The sequence below is a fragment of the Oncorhynchus kisutch genome, linkage group LG26 (assembly GCF_002021735.2).
Source record: "Oncorhynchus kisutch isolate 150728-3 linkage group LG26, Okis_V2, whole genome shotgun sequence".
In the NCBI taxonomy this organism is placed as follows: domain Eukaryota; kingdom Metazoa; phylum Chordata; class Actinopteri; order Salmoniformes; family Salmonidae; genus Oncorhynchus; species Oncorhynchus kisutch.
In genome coordinates, this window is record NC_034199.2 from 35,986,558 (window position 1) to 36,004,606 (window position 18,049).

An 18,049-nucleotide genomic window follows, 5' to 3' on the forward strand; every position below is an offset into this window, starting at 1 on the left:
CTCTGCCACAACAATGGGAAAGGCAATTATTTAAGAGAAAATAATGAATTGGTTTGTCTGACACCAATTCAAAATCATAAATGGCTTAAAATTACTAATATAAATCAAAGTGGGCTAGGGTCAGTCTGTTATATCTGGTGTACTTCTCCTGTCTTATCTGGTGTACTTCTCCTGTTATATCTGGTGTACTTCTCCTGTCTTATCTGGTGTACTTCTCCTGTCTTATCTGGTGTACTTCTCCTGTCTTATCTGGTGTACTTCTCCTGTCTTATCTGGTGTACTTCTCCTGTCTTATCTGGTGTACTTCTCCTGTTATATCTGGTGTACTTCTCCTGTCTTATCTGGTGTACTTCTCCTGTCTTATCTGGTGTACTTCTCCTGTCTTATCTGGTGTACTTCTCCTGTCTTATCTGGTGTACTTCTCCTGTTATATCTGGTGTACTTCTCCTGTCTTATCTGGTGTACTTCTCCTGTCTTATCTGGTGTAATTCTCCTGTTATATCTGGTGTACTTCTCCTGTCTTATCTGGTGTACTTCTCCTGTCTTATCTGGTGTACTTCTCCTGTCTTATCTGGTGTACTTCTCCTGTCTTATCTGGTGTAATTCTCCTGTCTTATCTGGTGTAATTCTCCTGTCTTATCTGGTGTAATTCTCCTGTCTTATCTGGTGTACTTCTCCTGTTATATCTGGTGTACTTCTCCTGTTATATCTGGTGTACTTCTCCTGTCTTATCTGGTGTACTTCTCCTGTCTTATCTGGTGTAATTCTCCTGTTATATCTGGTGTACTTCTCCTGTCTTATCTGGTGTACTTCTCCTGTCTTATCTGGTGTAATTCTCCTGTTATATCTGGTGTACTTCTCCTGTTATATCTGGTGTACTTCTCCTGTCTTATCTGGTGTACTTCTCCTGTCTTATCTGGTGTACTTCTCCTGTCATATCTGGTGTACTTCTCCTGTCTTATCTGGTGTACTTCTCCTGTCTTATCTGGTGTACTTCTCCTGTCTTATCTGGTGTACTTCTCCTGTTATATCTGGTGTACTTCTCCTGTTATATCTGGTGTACTTCTCCTGTCTTATCTGGTGTACTTCTCCTGTCTTATCTGGTGTACTTCTCCTGTTATATCTGGTGTACTTCTCCTGTCTTATCTGGTGTAATTCTCCTGTCTTATCTGGTGTACTTCTCCTGTCTTATCTGGTGTACTTCTCCTGTCTTATCTGGTGTACTTCTCCTGTTATATCTGGTGTACTTCTCCTGTCTTATCTGGTGTACTTCTCCTGTCTTATCTGGTGTACTTCTCCTGTCTTATCTGGTGTACTTCTCCTGTCTTATCTGGTGTACTTCTCCTGTCTTATCTGGTGTACTTCTCCTGTTATATCTGGTGTACTTCTCCTGTCTTATCTGGTGTACTTCTCCTGTCTTATCTGGTGTACTTCTCCTGTCTTATCTGGTGTACTTCTCCTGTCTTATCTGGTGTACTTCTCCTGTCTTATCTGGTGTACTTCTCCTGTTATATCTGGTGTACTTCTCCTGTCTTATCTGGTGTACTTCTCCTGTCTTATCTGGTGTACTTCTCCTGTCTTATCTGGTGTACTTCTCCTGTTATATCTGGTGTACTTCTCCTGTTATATCTGGTGTACTTCTCCTGTCTTATCTGGTGTACTTCTCCTGTCTTATCTGGTGTACTTCTCCTGTTATATCTGGTGTACTTCTCCTGTCTTATCTGGTGTACTTCTCCTGTCTTATCTGGTGTACTTCTCCTGTCTTATCTGGTGTACTTCTCCTGTTATATCTGGTGTACTTCTCCTGTTATATCTGGTGTACTTCTCCTGTCTTATCTGGTGTACTTCTCCTGTCTTATCTGGTGTACTTCTCCTGTTATATCTGGTGTACTTCTCCTGTCTTATCTGGTGTAATTCTCCTGTCTTATCTGGTGTACTTCTCCTGTCTTATCTGGTGTACTTCTCCTGTCTTATCTGGTGTACTTCTCCTGTTATATCTGGTGTACTTCTCCTGTCTTATCTGGTGTACTTCTCCTGTCTTATCTGGTGTACTTCTCCTGTCTTATCTGGTGTACTTCTCCTGTCTTATCTGGTGTACTTCTCCTGTCTTATCTGGTGTACTTCTCCTGTTATATCTGGTGTACTTCTCCTGTCTTATCTGGTGTACTTCTCCTGTCTTATCTGGTGTACTTCTCCTGTCTTATCTGGTGTACTTCTCCTGTCTTATCTGGTGTACTTCTCCTGTCTTATCTGGTGTACTTCTCCTGTCTTATCTGGTGTACTTCTCCTGTCTTATCTGGTGTACTTCTCCTGTCTTATCTGGTGTACTTCTCCTGTCTTATCTGGTGTACTTCTCCTGTCTTATCTGGTGTACTTCTCCTGTTATATCTGGTGTACTTCTCCTGTCTTATCTGGTGTACTTCTCCTGTCTTATCTGGTGTACTTCTCCTGTCTTATCTGGTGTACTTCTCCTGTCTTATCTGGTGTACTTCTCCTGTCTTATCTGGTGTACTTCTCCTGTCTTATCTGGTGTACTTCTCCTGTCTTATCTGGTGTACTTCTCCTGTCTTATCTGGTGTACTTCTCCTGTCTTATCTGGTGTACTTCTCCTGTCTTATCTGGTGTACTTCTCCTGTCTTATCTGGTGTACTTCTCCTGTCTTATCTGGTGTACTTCTCCTGTTATATCTGGTGTACTTCTCCTGTCTTATCTGGTGTACTTCTCCTGTCTTATCTGGTGTACTTCTCCTGTCTTATCTGGTGTACTTCTCCTGTCTTATCTGGTGTACTTCTCCTGTCTTATCTGGTGTACTTCTCCTGTCTTATCTGGTGTACTTCTCCTGTCTTATCTGGTGTACTTCTCCTGTCTTATCTGGTGTACTTCTCCTGTCTTATCTGGTGTACTTCTCCTGTCTTATCTGGTGTAATTCTCCTGTCTTATCTGGTGTACTTCTCCTGTCTTATCTGGTGTACTTCTCCTGTCTTATCTGGTGTACTTCTCCTGTCTTATCTGGTGTAATTCTCCTGTTATATCTGGTGTAATTCTCCTGTCTTATCTGGTGTCCTGTGTGAATTTAAGTATGCTCTCTCCCTCCCCTCAGGATTACCTGGGATTACCATGCCTCAGGACTACCTGGCCTGATGACTCCTGGCTGTCCCTGTCCACCTGGCCGTGCTGCTGCTCCAGTTTCAACTGATCTGCCTGCGGCTATGGAACCCTGACCTGTTCACTGGACGTGTTAATTTGTCCCGCACATGCTGTTTTCAACTCTCTCTCTCTCTCTCTACTTCACATGCTGTTTTCAACTCTCTCTCGCTCTCTACTTCACATGCTCTTTTCAACTCTCTCTCGCTCTCTCTACTTCACCTGCTGTTTTCAACTCTCTCTCGCTCCCACTACTTCACCTGCTGTTTTCAACTCTCTCTCTCTCTACTTCACCTGCTGTTTTCAACTCTCTCTCTACTTCACCTACTGTTTTCAACTCTCTCTCGCTCTCTCTACTTCACCTGCTGTTTTCAACTCTCTCTCACTCTCTCTACTTCACCTGCTGTTTTCAACTCTCTCTCACTCTCTTTACTTCACCTGCTGTTTTCAACTCTCTCTCTCTCTACTTCACCTGCTGTTTTCAACTCTCTCTCTCTCTCTACTTCACCTGCTGTTTTCAACTCTCTCTCTACTTCACCTGCTGTTTTCAACTCTCTCTCGCTCTCTCTACTTCACCTGCTGTTTCAACTCTCTCTCGCTCTCTCTACTTCACCTGCTGTTTTCAACTCTCTCTCGCTCTCTCTACTTCACCTGCTGTTTCAACTCTCTCTCGCTCTCTCTACTTCACCTGCTGTTTCAACTCTCTCTCGCTCTCTCTACTTCACCTGCTGTTTTCAACTCTCTCTCGCTCTCTCTACTTCACCTGCTGTTTCAACTCTCTCTCTCTACTTCACCTGCTGTTTCAACTCTCTCTCGCTCTCTCTACTTCACCTGCTGTTTTCAACTCTCTCTTGCTCTCTCTACTTCACCTGCTGTTTTCGATTCTCTCCCTCTCGCTCCCTCTACTTCACCTGCTGTTTCGGCCTCTGATTGCTTGGCTATGAAAAGCCAACTGACATTTACTCCTGAGGTATTGACCTGTTGCACCCCCTACAACCACTGTGATTATTATTTGACCCTGCTGGTCATCTATGAACGTTTGAACATATTGAAGATCAATCTGGCCTTAATGGCCATGTACTCTTATAATGTCATCCCGGCACAACCAGAAGAGGACTGGCCACCCCTCAGAGCCTGGTTCCTCTAGGTTTCTTGCTAGGTTCCTGCTCTTCCTATAATATCAGTGTGCGGTTCCACCTGCAAACTGTATTGCTGGAGGATTTGAAGGACCACAGACAGTCAATAGGAAATATCATTGTCGTGCTCTTGGGTACATTTTTATTTTGGGGGCAATTTCGTCTGAAATGTTGCAGATAAGGAGGTTCAAGTCCCTAGTGAGACACCATAGGAGAATGGAGGGGTGTAATTGGGAGAAGAAATGGTAGAAGTATTATTTACTGGGAAAGATGGGTTGATCTGTGCCTGTCTGAAGGGTGGAATTGATGAGTGTTGGAATTATTATGTACACAAATGTACAGTATAAATGTGAGATCCTCCAATCAGGGGTGAGGGTGGGGTTATTGTCTGTTTTGCGTTTCACTATTTATATTTGTTGGTTTGGTTTCGTGCTGTGAGCGGTGGGCTGGTCCTGGTTGTTATGGTTGCGCTCACTTCCATGCTTGGTTTTTCCCGCCCTTGGAAAATCCCTTTTGCCGGCATCTCAGGGCAAGCACACCCACTGACCAAAACACCCATCTGCATTGTCTATGTATTGTATTGTTGTTGTTTAAAAAAAAAATATATATATATATATATACACACACACACACACACACAGTGTACAAAACATTAAGAACACACATACACAATCTGTCTCAATTGTCTCAAGGCATAAAAATGACATCAATAAGTGATCATAGCTTTCATCTAGATTCACCTGGTCAGTCGGTCAAGAAAAGAGCGGGTGTTCTTAACGTTTTGTACACTCAGTGTAGACAATTTTGTATTCATTTTAGCCATTGAATTCTATTGTGCAAATATACTGTGCGTTATAGGAAAATAATGCATGCTCTAGAATGTCCTTCAAGCCAATCAGAAAGGTCTATTCAACATTGCCATGGTATAATGACATTCAACAGGCAGTGAATGTGTCTGTCTCAGAGCTCCAATAGTTAATGTGTCTGACTCAGGGCTTCATTTAGTTCTGATGGGAGAGAGAGCAGAGAGAAGGAAATGAGGTTGTATCTGAAACCATTTCCTCTGAGCAGGAACGAGCTGCAACAAACACTCAAACCGGACAGTTTTATCTCAATGTCTTCATTCAAATGGGCGGCAGGTAGCCTAGTGGTTAGAGCGTTGGACTAATAACGGAAAGGTTGCTAGATCGAATTCCCGAGCTGACATAGTGAAAATCTGTTGTTCTGCCCCTGAACAAGGCAGTTAACCCACTGTTTCTAGGCCGTCATTGAAAATAAGAATGTGTTCTTAACTGACTTGCCGAGTTAAATAAAGGTCAAATATCTAAATAAAAAAGCAGGCAGAGTGAGAACAGAGAGAGAGAGAGCTTTGACTGCTACGGTTAGAACTGTACTAGCATAAAGCAAAGGCTTGAGATGTTTTCTCACACGTGAGCTGGGGAACGTGGAATATGTGGTGGGCCCACACCCCCATCATATAAACACCGTGCTGAAGCTGAGCAAAATTGAGAAGTTCAACAATGTTCAACAACACACGTGAATGACGACAACTCTCTGAAGAACAGATTAGTAGGCTAAATAAAAACCCAGTTGGTAACATGCACTGACTAATTTTTTCCTGATGGGTGGCAAACCTTCAGTAAAGCTTTGGCAGAGCCGCCCATGCCCGGGCAAGAAGGTCCTGCACACCCTAACACAGACCTCAAAGACACCCATTCATTACTAGGTCCACGTGGGCAGACAGCTATTCACAAAATACACTTGGTTGGCATCCTCATGGACAAAGTTAGAAGTGGACAAAAGGGACAGTCAGAGAGTTTGTTTATCGTCACTGATTTCAGTCTCTCTGTCCCTCTAATCACAAACATCTTACATCATTCAAGATCCATCTAATAAAAACAAACATTTTTTTATCTTCTTATCTAATCAACAACATTCATGTCTGTATTTATGTATCACATTTCCCAACAACAGTGATGGAGATGTGATGCGGAGTCATTGAGAGTGTACAGATGTAGGATCTTAATATTAGCCAGTTTGCTACAGGAGGAAAATAATCCTGAAATGTGAATTATAATTAATGGACATTTTTGTAGGGGTTGATCATTTTCTTCTAAGGGAAAATAAAGTCTGAAATGTTATTAAATTGCAAACTTCCAAAGCCTTTTTAAACATCAATTACTCCTACAAGTTTTAAATGTCCTGTAGTGGGTGATCAAATTAAGATGCTACATCTGTACAAACCATAAATTGTTAGTTTGAATTAACAGAGCTTTATACTGCATCACTGTCATTTAACTCCCTACTATCCCCTTGGACAAGTAGGCTACTGCTTGGTATTACAGTAGCCCTTAGCTTCCATTACATATCTAGGTCTGGCATTTGGCCTTAATGTTTGCAAGTGGATGAATGGGTAAAGGTTATTCTTACCAGGCCTCTGGTGTTATGTCCATCCTTCACACACACAGCTGTCCAGGGTCAAGTTAAGTACACCCTGTCACCAGCCCTAGTCTGCCACAGTGAACAGCACTGGAATGATACTCTGCCCCAGTGACCAGCACTGGAATGATACCCTGCCCCAGTGACCAGCACTGGAATGATACCCTGCCCCAGTGACCAGCACTGGAATGATACTCTGCTCCAGTGACCAGCACTGGAATGATACTCTGCCCCAGTGACCAGCACTGGAATGATACTCTGCCCCAGTGACCAGCACTGGAATGATACTCTGCCCCAGTGACCAGCACTGGAATGATACTCTGCCACAGTGACTGCAATGGTTTCCTAAAGGTACATTATTAATAATGTGTGTGTGTTTTGTGTGCGATGTGTGTGCCTGAGAGAGAGCTGCTGCTGCCCTGTCAGTCACAAACCAGTCAGTCCAGTCACCCTACCGCTCAACCATCCAAGAGTGTGTGTGCGCATCAGTGTTTCCTCTGGAAAATGTGTTAGCTTTGGGGGAAAGTTAGCGGGGGTGAGGGTCCCCCCTATTTTGGTGGGTTCCGGTGTCCTCCCCCCAAAACAAAATATGTATAAGTACTGAAAAGCTTGGTTCTTGTGACTTTTTAAAAGGAAAAAACTCAAATAAACCAAACTAAAATATAATTTCCACCCCCAGAAATGAGTTCAATAACATATTGGTAAAAGTATTATTGTATACAGGATGCAATTTAAAGTTGAGTGCTGCAGCTATCTAAAGAAACACAACAGAGACTTTTCTGAAATTAAAAAAGTTTATCTGGACAGAACAGAGGAACATGAGACTGAACATGAATTAGAGTCCACTAATTCATGTCCATCACAAAAGAAGGGTGTTGGAAATCTCTTTCCAGGTTCTGACAAAAACCTAGTTCTAACATAGTTTACAGCCCTTGTCAGAGCACTTTATTCTTCTGGGCTTTTGGAAAAAGATTTCCAACGCCCTCCTGTAATTGAGCTCCTTGATGGGAGGGCCATTGATGGAGAGCTGCATGCAGGTGGATAGATGCTCTCCCTGCAGTCTGTTTTGACCTGCAATACCAGAAAGAATAATAAGAGAAGAGAGAGGGACAAAGAGGATGTACTTTCAGATTTAAATGTTCTTGTTTCATTGCAGAGAAGTCCCTCACAATTAGCGGAAGACACTGGTATAGTCAGTGCGATCGCTGCCAGCTGACTAAGGCAGGGGTAGACTGCCCTCACTCACCAAACTGCGAGGCCAGCATTGTCATTGCTGTCAGCTGGTCCAATCCCTGAAATACATGAAAAACTCAAATATGTACAAGATTAACGAAGAGCCAATAGTGGTAGTTCAACAGGATTGGGTTGGGCAACATGCCATACCTTAAATTTTCCAACTAGCACGTTGCTTGTAAGAGGGCCACAGCCTCTGACGCTTGCAAGAACTGCCTGGAGAGGAGGGTCAGGTTAAAAGGTGTTTATCCTCTCACTAGAGAATGCAGCCTGAAGGCCCCCAGAATCTCCAGGTGTTGGAACCTCCGGTTTAGGCTGTCCTGGAGGCCAACCAGATATGGATCCATGACTAAATTACAGCACAAAATAGAAAATAAGTGATTAATAGCCGTTAGTTTTAATTTATCCAACACACGTGATGTAACATTGGTTTCATCACAGCATTTGAAAATAAATGTTTTACCTCCTCTCTGAACCAAACCCAGAACTGCTCCCTGGTCTTGGTCTTCTCCACCTGGCCTCCTCTCCCTCCAGACCCATTGGGTCATCGAGGTCCTGGTGGAGTTGGCTCAGAAATAAACACATAATGCTGTGGACTAGTATAGACTAAATATGCACAAACATTTTTAGCCCTTAGATTAATTAAAGGATATTCGACTAACCATGTGGCGTATTATATAGCCACGGCTTCAGTTTCTAAATTTTAAACCACTTTAAAATCCCATCCGGATTGCCGGTGGTGCGCCCTTGGCCTTACTCCTCTCTCTTTTTCTCCTTCCATCTCCCTTCCTGGCTCTCTCCTTTCCTCTGTTCCACTCTGCTCCCCTCTCTCCTTTTCGCACCTCCATCTCCCCTCCTGGCGCTTTCCTTTCCTCTGCTCCATTCTGTCCCTTATGCATCCCTACCTCACACCCGGGATTCCACCTCTTCTCTGTCTAGTAAAGTAAGCCATACACTTGTTATAAAAACGATAGCTTAAGCTTTTAAAGAGTTAGCTAACAAAATAAAGTTTGTCCCTGCTCCCCCTTTCTCTTTCGCTGCTGTGGCTGGAAATATTTAAACAAAGTAATCTGAGAAAAAAGTTATGTAATCGAAGACAGATAAATGTAGCTATCTTGCTTGCACTTGATACAGTTCCAAACGAACTAGCAAGCTAACCATGTTTCTATCATCAACATACTTGTGGACATTGGATAGATAATTGCTGTTACAATTGCGGCAGCAATATTATAGATCTAAATGATGCTAGAAGAGTTAAGGTTATAGCTAGCTTATGTAGTAAACAAGCTGGCTAGCTGACTTTAGTCAAATAAACTAACGTACCTTTCTTGCAGTTCTTCACGCAGAAGCACTCTGAAGTGATTCAAGTGAATTGTGCTTCGCGCCGCAGAGCTTTTGTATCGAGCACTGGTCACTCGCTCACTGGTTGCCTGCCACAGCTCACAGAGCTAAATAACCTTCAGAACTGTGTTGAACCAAGACAGAATATCTATTTACCAAGAAAAGTGAATGTGCTGTACAGAACTGTATTGAAACTATGTTTGGGAGAAATAGGATGTTTCTTTTGGTGTGGCGCGAATGATTATGTTGTGGAGCAGCGCCACACTTAAACGAACGCAAAGGAAACACTGGTGTGCATGCTGAGAGAGAGTGTTTCTAAAATGTTCTCTCTTGTTTAACATGCCACTGTATAACCAAGATCATTTCACCATAATATGTGACTCATTTTAGGAAACTAGGCGCATGTCGCACATCACTACTTCAGAGGAGATGTGATTTTTGGCAGAACTGCCTTCTGTAACGTGAACTTTCATGTGCCTTAATAACAAACTTGTATGCCATCTGTAAATACGAATTTAAAAAAATTATTACGAGCCTAGTTGGTTTAGCCACAAAAAGAGACAGGAACCTTCCCGCTAGCCATGATTGGTTGAGATAATAAGTGAGCTGTACATGCCAAGAGATGAGTTCGGATTGGTCTGCCATGTAGCACACTTCTGTCTAAAACATGATCTGGTCAGTATGTGTAGGTAATCCTTTCTAACGCGTCTTTTTTTGAAAGATACTGCAAAGGTGTTCTCCACTTTCTGGAGTTTGGAAATCAGTGGAAGTAGAGTATGATAGCTAAGAGGATGGAGAAAATTCTGGTGTTTGATTGCAAATACGCAGACGGAGTCGAAAAGAGAACAAACAGAAGGCGGTTGTATTAAACACCTGTCTCCGGATTACATCTTCAAACTATGGGCAACCATGGCATCTGTGATAGAGAGGGAGAAGCGTCCATACATGTATACGGGTAAGACAGTCTAGCTAGCTACATTTTCAGATATTACACGTATCTAATTTAGTCAGTAAGTTGTTTTCATTTTAAGTTAAAGTGTACTGTTAGCTAGCTAACGTTAGCTGGCTAACGTTAGCTGGCTCTCTCGCTAGCTAAAGTTACGTGTATGATGTGTGTAGTTATATTATTCGTATCTCAGAGCCATTTGTATTGCTAGTTATAGCCTAATGTTAGCTAGCTAACATTGAACGTTATGAGTTGGGATTATGGTTCATTGTTTAGCTAGCTAGCTATATGTCTAAACAAAATACTCAACTATGCAAGTAACCATTTCAATAGAATGTTCATGATGTCACTGCGACAACTTTCGACTAGACGTAGATGGTAAATTCGCTCTGGCTATCTACTCCGATTTCAGAGCACTCTCGTCTGAGTGTGCCAGAGCGCAGAATAACTGATGAATTAACGAACGCTCAACACCCATTGAATATGGCCGATGTCAGTAAATGTTGGCAAAAAAAAGTTATTCAATTGTTGCCAGCAGCACATTTGCAATCACCAACGTTAGCCAATTAGCTTGGGTGCTCCTTGGCCAGAGCGTCCAGTGTGCGCTCTGAACGCTCCGAGAGCGGAAAAACTCTGAATTTACGAATGGACAATCTGACAACATTCTGAGTTTATGGACGCGCAGAGCACACTCTGTGCACACTTTGGCCTCCAGAATAAATTTACGAACAAACCCGTAGTATAAACCAGCCTTTAGTCTTGAAATCTTTGGTTGTTTAGTACACGGCCTCACATGTGAATCCTTAAAGAGATGGGTGGGGCTAAATCTAAAGAGGGTGTGAACGATGCTGAATGGGTGTAGACAAAAAGAGCTCTCCAGTATGTGTACCAAGACATTCAAGGGCCATTTTCTCAAAAGTGAGGTTACAAGTAACTTTCCATCCACCAACGCCACGTTGTACCACAGACTGTCCAGGAGTTGGCAGATGCTTTAGTCCAGGTCTGGGAGGAGATCCCTCGGGAGACCATCCACCACCTCATCAGGAGCATGCCCAGGCGTTGTAGGGAGGTCATGCAGGCACGTGGAAGCCACACACACTACTGAGCCTCATTTTGACTTGTTTTAAGGACATTACATCAAAGTTGGATCAGCCTGTAGTGTGGTTTTCCACTTTAATTTTGAGTGTGACTCCAAATCCAGACCTCCATGGGTTGATAAATTTGATTTCCATCGATAATTTGTGTGACAGCACATTAAACTATGTAAAGAAAAAAGTATTTAATAAGAATATTTCATTCATTCAGATCTAGGATGTGTTATTTTAGTGTTCCCTTAATTATTTTGAGCAGTATATATATATATATAATATATAAATAAAACACACATATAGTTGAAGTCGGAAGTTTACATACACCTTAGCCAAATATATTTAAACTCACTTTTTCACAATTCCTGACATTTAATCCTTGTAAAAATTCCATCTTAGGTCAGTTAGGATCACCACCGCTCCAAAACCACCATATAAAAGCCAGACTATAGTTTGCTACTGTACATGGGGACAAAGATCATACTTTTTGGGGAAATGTCCTCTGTTCTGATGAAACAAAAATATAACTGTTTGGCCGTAATGACCATCCTTATGTTTGGAGGAAAAAGGGGGAGGTTTGCAAGCCGAAGAACACCATTCCGACATGAAGCACGGGGGTGGCAGCATCATGTTGTGGGGGTGCTTTGCTGCAGGAGGGACTGGTGCACTCCACAAAATAGATGGCATCATGAGGTAGAAAATGATGTGGATATATTGAAGCAACATCTCAAGACATCAGTCAGGAAGTTAAAGCTTGGTCGCAAATGGGTCTTCCAAATGGACAATGACCCCAAGCATACTTCCAAAGTTGTGGCAAAAATGGCTTAAGGACAACAAAGTCAAGGTATTGGAGTGGCCATCACAAAGCCCTGACCTCGATCCTATAGAACATTTGTGGGCAGAACTGAAAAAGCGTGTGCGAGCAAGAAGGCCTACAAACCCAACTCAGTTACACCAGCTCTGTCAGTAGGAATGGGCCAAAATTCACCCAACTTATTGTGGGAAGCTTGTGGAGGGCTACCCGAAACGTTTGACCCAAGTTAAACAATTAAAGGCAATGCCACCAAATACTAATTTAGTGTATGTAGCTTCTGACCCACAGGAATTGTGAAATACTGAGTTTAAATGTATTTGCCTAAGGTGTATGTAAACTTCCGACTTCAACTGTATGTACAGTGGGGCAAAAAAGTATTTAGTCAGCCACCAATTGTGCAAGTTCTCCCACTTAAAAAGATGAGAGAGGCCTGTAATTTTCATCATAGGTACACTTGAACTATGACAGACAAAATGAGGAAAAGAAATCCTGAAAATCACATTGTAGGATTTTTAATTAATTTATTTGAAAATTATGGTGGAAAATAAGTATATGGTCACCTACAAACAAGCAAGATTTCTGACTCTCACAGACCTGTAACTTCTTCTTTGAGGCTCCTCTGTCCTCCACTCGTTACCTGTATTAATGGCACCTGTTTGAACTTGTTATCAGTATAAAAGACACCTGTCCACAACCTCAAACAGTCACACTCCAAACTCCACTATGGCCAAGACCAAAGAGCTGTCAAAGGACACCAGAAACAAAATTGTAGACCTGCACCAGGCTGGGAAGACTGAATCTGCAATAGGTAAGCAGCTTGGTTTGAAGAAATCAACTGTGGGAGCAATTATTAGGAAATGGAAGACATACAAGACCACTGATAATCTCCCTCGATCTGGGGCTCCACGCAAGATCTCACCCCTTGGGGTCAAAATGATCGGTGAGCAAAAATCCCAGAACCATACGGGGGGACCTAGTGAATGACCTGCAGAGAGCTGGGACCAAAGCCTACCATCAGTAACACACTACGCCGCCAGGGACTCAAATCCTGCAGTGCCAGACATGTCCCCTTGCTTAAGCCAGTACTTGTCCAGGCCCGTCTGAAGTTTGCTAGAGAGCATTTGGATGATCCAGAAGAAGATTGGGAGAATGTCATATGGTCAGATGAAACCAAAATATAACTTTTTGGTAAAAACTCAACTCGTCGTGTTTGGAGGACAAAGAATGCTGAGTTGCATCCAAAGAACACCATACCTACTGTGAAGCATGGGTGTGGAAACATCATGCTTTGGGGCTGTTTTTCTGCAAAGGGACCAGGACGACTGATCCGTGTAAAGGAAAGAATGAATGGGGCCATGTAACATTAGATTTTGAGTGAAAACCTCCTTCCATCACCAAGGGCATTGAAGATGAAACATGGCTGGGTCTTTCAGCATGACAATGATCCCAAACACACCACCCGGGCAACGAAGGAGTGGCTTCGTAAGAAGCATTTCAAGGTCCTGGAGTGGCCTAGCCAGTCTCCAGATCGCAACCCCATAGGAAATCTTTGGAGGGGGTTGAAAGTCCGTGTTGCCCAGAAACAGCCCCAAAACATCACTGCTCTAGAGGAGATCTGCATGGAGGAATGGGCCAAAATACCAGCAACAGTGTGTGAAAACCTTGTGAAGACTTACAGAAAACGTTTGACCTCTGTCATTGCCAACAAAAGGTATATAACAAAGTATTGAGATAAACTTTTGTTATTGACCAAATACTTATTTTCAACCATATTTTGCAAATAAATTCATAAAAAATCCTACAATGTGATTATCTGGATTTTTCCCCCTCATTTTGTCTGTCATAGTTGAAGTGTACCTATGATAAATTACAGGCCTCTCTCATCTTTTTAAGTGGGAGAACTTGCACAATTGGTGGCTGACTAAATACTTTTTTGCCCCACTGGATGGATGGATGGATGGATGGATGGATGGATGTATGTATGTATGTATGTATGTATGTATGTATATATATATATATATATATATATAAAAATAAATAAACTATACAACAAAACAGCGGTCTTTTTATCCTACACAATAAAACAGACACATGATGAACAACAACAATCGTTCTCTATTAGAGAGTTTGAAAACAACAGCCCCACCATTCACTGTCTGTTGTTTTTCAATCTATATGTTCACTATCTAGGCACTAGGAATTGGGCCTACAATCTCAAATTGCTACATTGTCTCACAAGAAATATACAAAATAACTAGACAAATCATGAGTTAATATGATTTTCTCTAACTTACAAATCACTGCCCCCCCCCCCCCCCCCCTAGAGAGTGAGAGCGAGAGAGAGAAACAACCATTCGCCTCTGAGCCCTGTGTGTTCTGCCCTTGACATGAAATAGTCCATTCCATTCGTGCTCTTACCTTCCCCAGTTGTCATAGTGCCTAGCCTTCCTTCCATGCAGAGCAGAGAGGAGAGTGAGTGAACAGGCAGGGAGAATGTTGCTTCACGTCTGTGTGTGTGTGTCTCTGCACTCCTCTCTCTCTCTCCTCCTGTTCTAGTCTGGTGACTACTGCATCATCCAATACCGCTGCCATCGCTCTCATTTTACATTTACATTTTAGTCATTTAGCAGACGCTCTTATCCTGAGCAACTTACAGTAGTGAGTGCATACATTTTCATACTTAGTTTTTTGCATACTGGTCTCCCCTGGGAATCGAACCTACAACTCTGGCGTTGCAAGTAGAGGGCTGCAGGTCCGGACAGAGATCATTGTGGTGTGGTCTGCATTTGTCATGTTGCGGGCGGTCAGACTGATGACTTAGGGATGTAAAATGTTGTTATTCCACAAGGCCTACTTGCTGTATTAAAAGCACATCTTTATCTCATTGTTCACACACTCTCAGAATTTGGTGCTTCAAGCTGGGACCATGGCTGGCAAGTGAGCTGCGTCAATATGCCTAAAATAACATTGCGGGACTGCGGTTGGGTTCGGGACAAGTTCTTGCTGTAGTGTGTGGAAGTCGGACAAAAAGCCCGTGGGGGTAGGCGGGTGCGGTATGAAAAGCTGCGGGTGCTGGCAGGATGAAGAAATCAGTCCCGCGCAGACCTCTAGTTGCAAATGCCATGGTGTACCAACTGAGCCACATGGGAACACATATCAAAAGGCTCAGGCTGCAGTGCACCCCTCATTTGCAGAGAAGTGACATTTGGGCTTTTGGTAACAAAAAACACCACTCAAATCAGATGAAGGTTGGCATGTGATTTACAGAAGAAACATCAGAGGGTGAACATACAACACAAACTGAGTCAATGGATGGCTTCTTTATCTCATCAGTCATCTCAACAGTACCTATAAGCCTTCTGCGAGATACATCTGGGGACTTAGGCCAAATCACTGTGTTGTGGCAAATGTGACTTCTACACTAAGTCTATATGAGATTCACAGCCACAATCTGACAGCAGCAGCCTACACATCACAACCTTTCATCTCTACAGGAGGAAAACTCATCGCTTATGCGTCAGCAGTCAGGACATTCTAACATCCCATCATATCCCAGGAGATTAACTACTAAAGTTTCTATTTCCTGTCAACTAAACTGAAGCACGTTCTACTTGTAGCCGATGTATGCCTCTAGGGAATACAGATACTTTACCACTACAATGACAGATGAAATTCAGTAGTTGGCAATGCCAATAGCTTTTCTTTTGGTTTCAATCCATTAGCAACATTTCTCCGTGTTCCTTTGAGGTAAGACAGATGGAGGTTGAGGTTACTCTGGTCAGATGGGAAGGAACAGGAGAGCTATTCCTTCAGTTCCCTGACTAGCTGGGAGCATTCTGATCCCCATCTCTGTCTCCAGGTCCTAACGGCTAGGGGGCCCACACAACGCTGGTCAGCACAGAGGGTAGTATTCATTAGGACACACTGCAGCAAAATGTTTTGCAACAACGAGTGTTTCTAATTGGTCAAGTTCAGGTAGTTCCTCCCCGTTTCAGCCCGTTCTGTTCCATTTGGTGCCTAATGAATACGATCCATGTCTCCGCAGTGAAAGGTCCTCATTACCATGTGTGCTGTTGACTGCCCTCCTCTCGAAGTTACACACACACAGAGAAACTATTTCCCTCAGCGTTGAGAGCTGAGCTCCTTTTTACAAGGTAAGGGAACAATCTTAGTCATCGCTCTCAGCTCTGTCATACATTAATTTGAGTTGAACCGTTTGGGGAAAACAAAAGCGCCAAGTGCATAATGAATGGTGTAATATTACTTTTCATTTTCCAATTAAAATGTCATCAAAACAGCATGCGTGTGAAATGAATCTGGAAATATGATTTTGAAGAGTGAGGGGGTGAAGCAATATAGCCGTTACACAGAGAGGCTTTCTTGAACGTTTTTTTTCCCTTAAATGTCTGATTCTGATCAACAATAATGTCAAAAGCTTTAGAGAGTGGGTTGTTAATGCTATTATGCACAATAAAACACAAAACATTATTAACTTCTATCAAATATAATATTATTACTGTGTTGCGTCTCAGGGTGATTTCATTTACATGAATGATTTGTTGTCTCTCTCAGTAAAGTCCATCGTAATTGTCCTTGAGGGAGAAGTTACTGTCTGAGGGCATGGAAAACAGTTCCTAACTGCCGAGCAGCTTCCACAGTTCCCCTCAGCTCAGCCATTCTACCTGTCCTGCAAACATACACTGTACCCAGTCAGCTAGAATGTGCCGGAGTCAGCGAGCCCTTGCCCACGTCACAGCTCTGGTTAAACACTGACAGTGGACACTGAAACTGCTACGACAAAAGGGACTGAAACGCACACATAGATAGCTGTAAAGAAGGTATTTGTTTTTTTAAATTTTAATACATTTATAAACATTTCTAAAAACCTGTTTTCGTTTTATCATTATGAGGTATTGTGTGTAGATTGTGGAAGAAAAAAAATATTTAACCAATTTTAGAGTAAGGCTGTAACGTAACAAAATGTGGAAAAAGTAAAGGGGCCTGAATACTTTCCGAATGCACTGTGTATACACACACACACACACTTGAAGGGATTACAGTGAGTCTGATCTGGCTTGGCTACACTGAGGGAATGCAACATCTGAGACCCAGAGGTGGCTGCCCTCCTGTGGGGAAACTCATCCACTCAAGTCCTAGGTTGTCAGTCTGGCCCTCAGGCCTCCTCTCACCCACATACAAACCCACACACTGGTGACAGATTTGGAGAGTGGACACAACATGGGCAGGCCACAATGGTGCCAACAGCAAGGGGGGGGGGGGGGGGGGGGGGGGGGGGGGGGGGAGGACAGAAAACAAGTGGTGAGAGAGAGGAGGAAGCAAGAAAGCTGGGGAAAGAGTGAGTGAAAATGGAGGGAGAGAGGAACAGTTTCTAAGCATACAGTTCCTGGCCTCATACATAAAAAACTACAAATAAACAAACATGATGCAATACCCATTTATCCCCATCCCAAATCACATTCACATTTATCCCCATCCCAAATCACATTCACATTTATCCCCATCCCAAACCACATTCACATTTATCCCCATCCCAAACCACATTCACATTTATCCCCATCCCAAACCACATTCACATTTTCTACAAGTACAAAAGCACATTATACTGATGTTTTCTTGTTTTGCCTAATCTCAGACGGCACTACCTGCTTGAGGTAGCAACAAGCCTCAACTTAAAAAGATAAAAGTAAAGACTATGAGCTCCGGTTGTGTTTAATTCCCTCAGTCCAAAAAGAAATGTGGCTAAATATCCAGCCGAGAGAGAGAGCTAGAGAGAGCGAGCTAGAGAGAGAGAGAGAGAGAGCGAGCTAGAGAGAGAGAGAGAGAGAGAGAGCTAGAGAGAGAGAGAGAGAGAGAGAGCTAGAGAGAGAGAGAGAGAGAGAGAGAGAGA

At 42.8% G+C, this 18,049-nt stretch overlaps 1 protein-coding gene and 1 long non-coding RNA gene across 3 annotated transcripts in view; both read right to left on the reverse strand.

Annotated features, from left to right (window-relative positions):
- LOC109870717 (CLIP-associating protein 1-like) overlaps positions 1-18,049 on the reverse strand; it is a 121,605-nt gene that overhangs the window by 53,619 nt on the left and 49,937 nt on the right. The window lies entirely within an intron of this gene.
- Positions 7,500-10,501, reverse strand: LOC109870718 (uncharacterized). Of its 2 annotated transcripts, none has more exons than XR_002252208.2 (4): positions 8,416-10,501; positions 8,103-8,301; positions 7,966-8,011; positions 7,500-7,790 (listed from the first exon to the last, which is right to left on the reverse strand). It is a non-coding gene; the product is annotated as an uncharacterized LOC109870718 (long non-coding RNA). The 2 variants fall into 2 exon arrangements; XR_002252207.2 differs by having other exon boundaries at positions 7,889-8,011.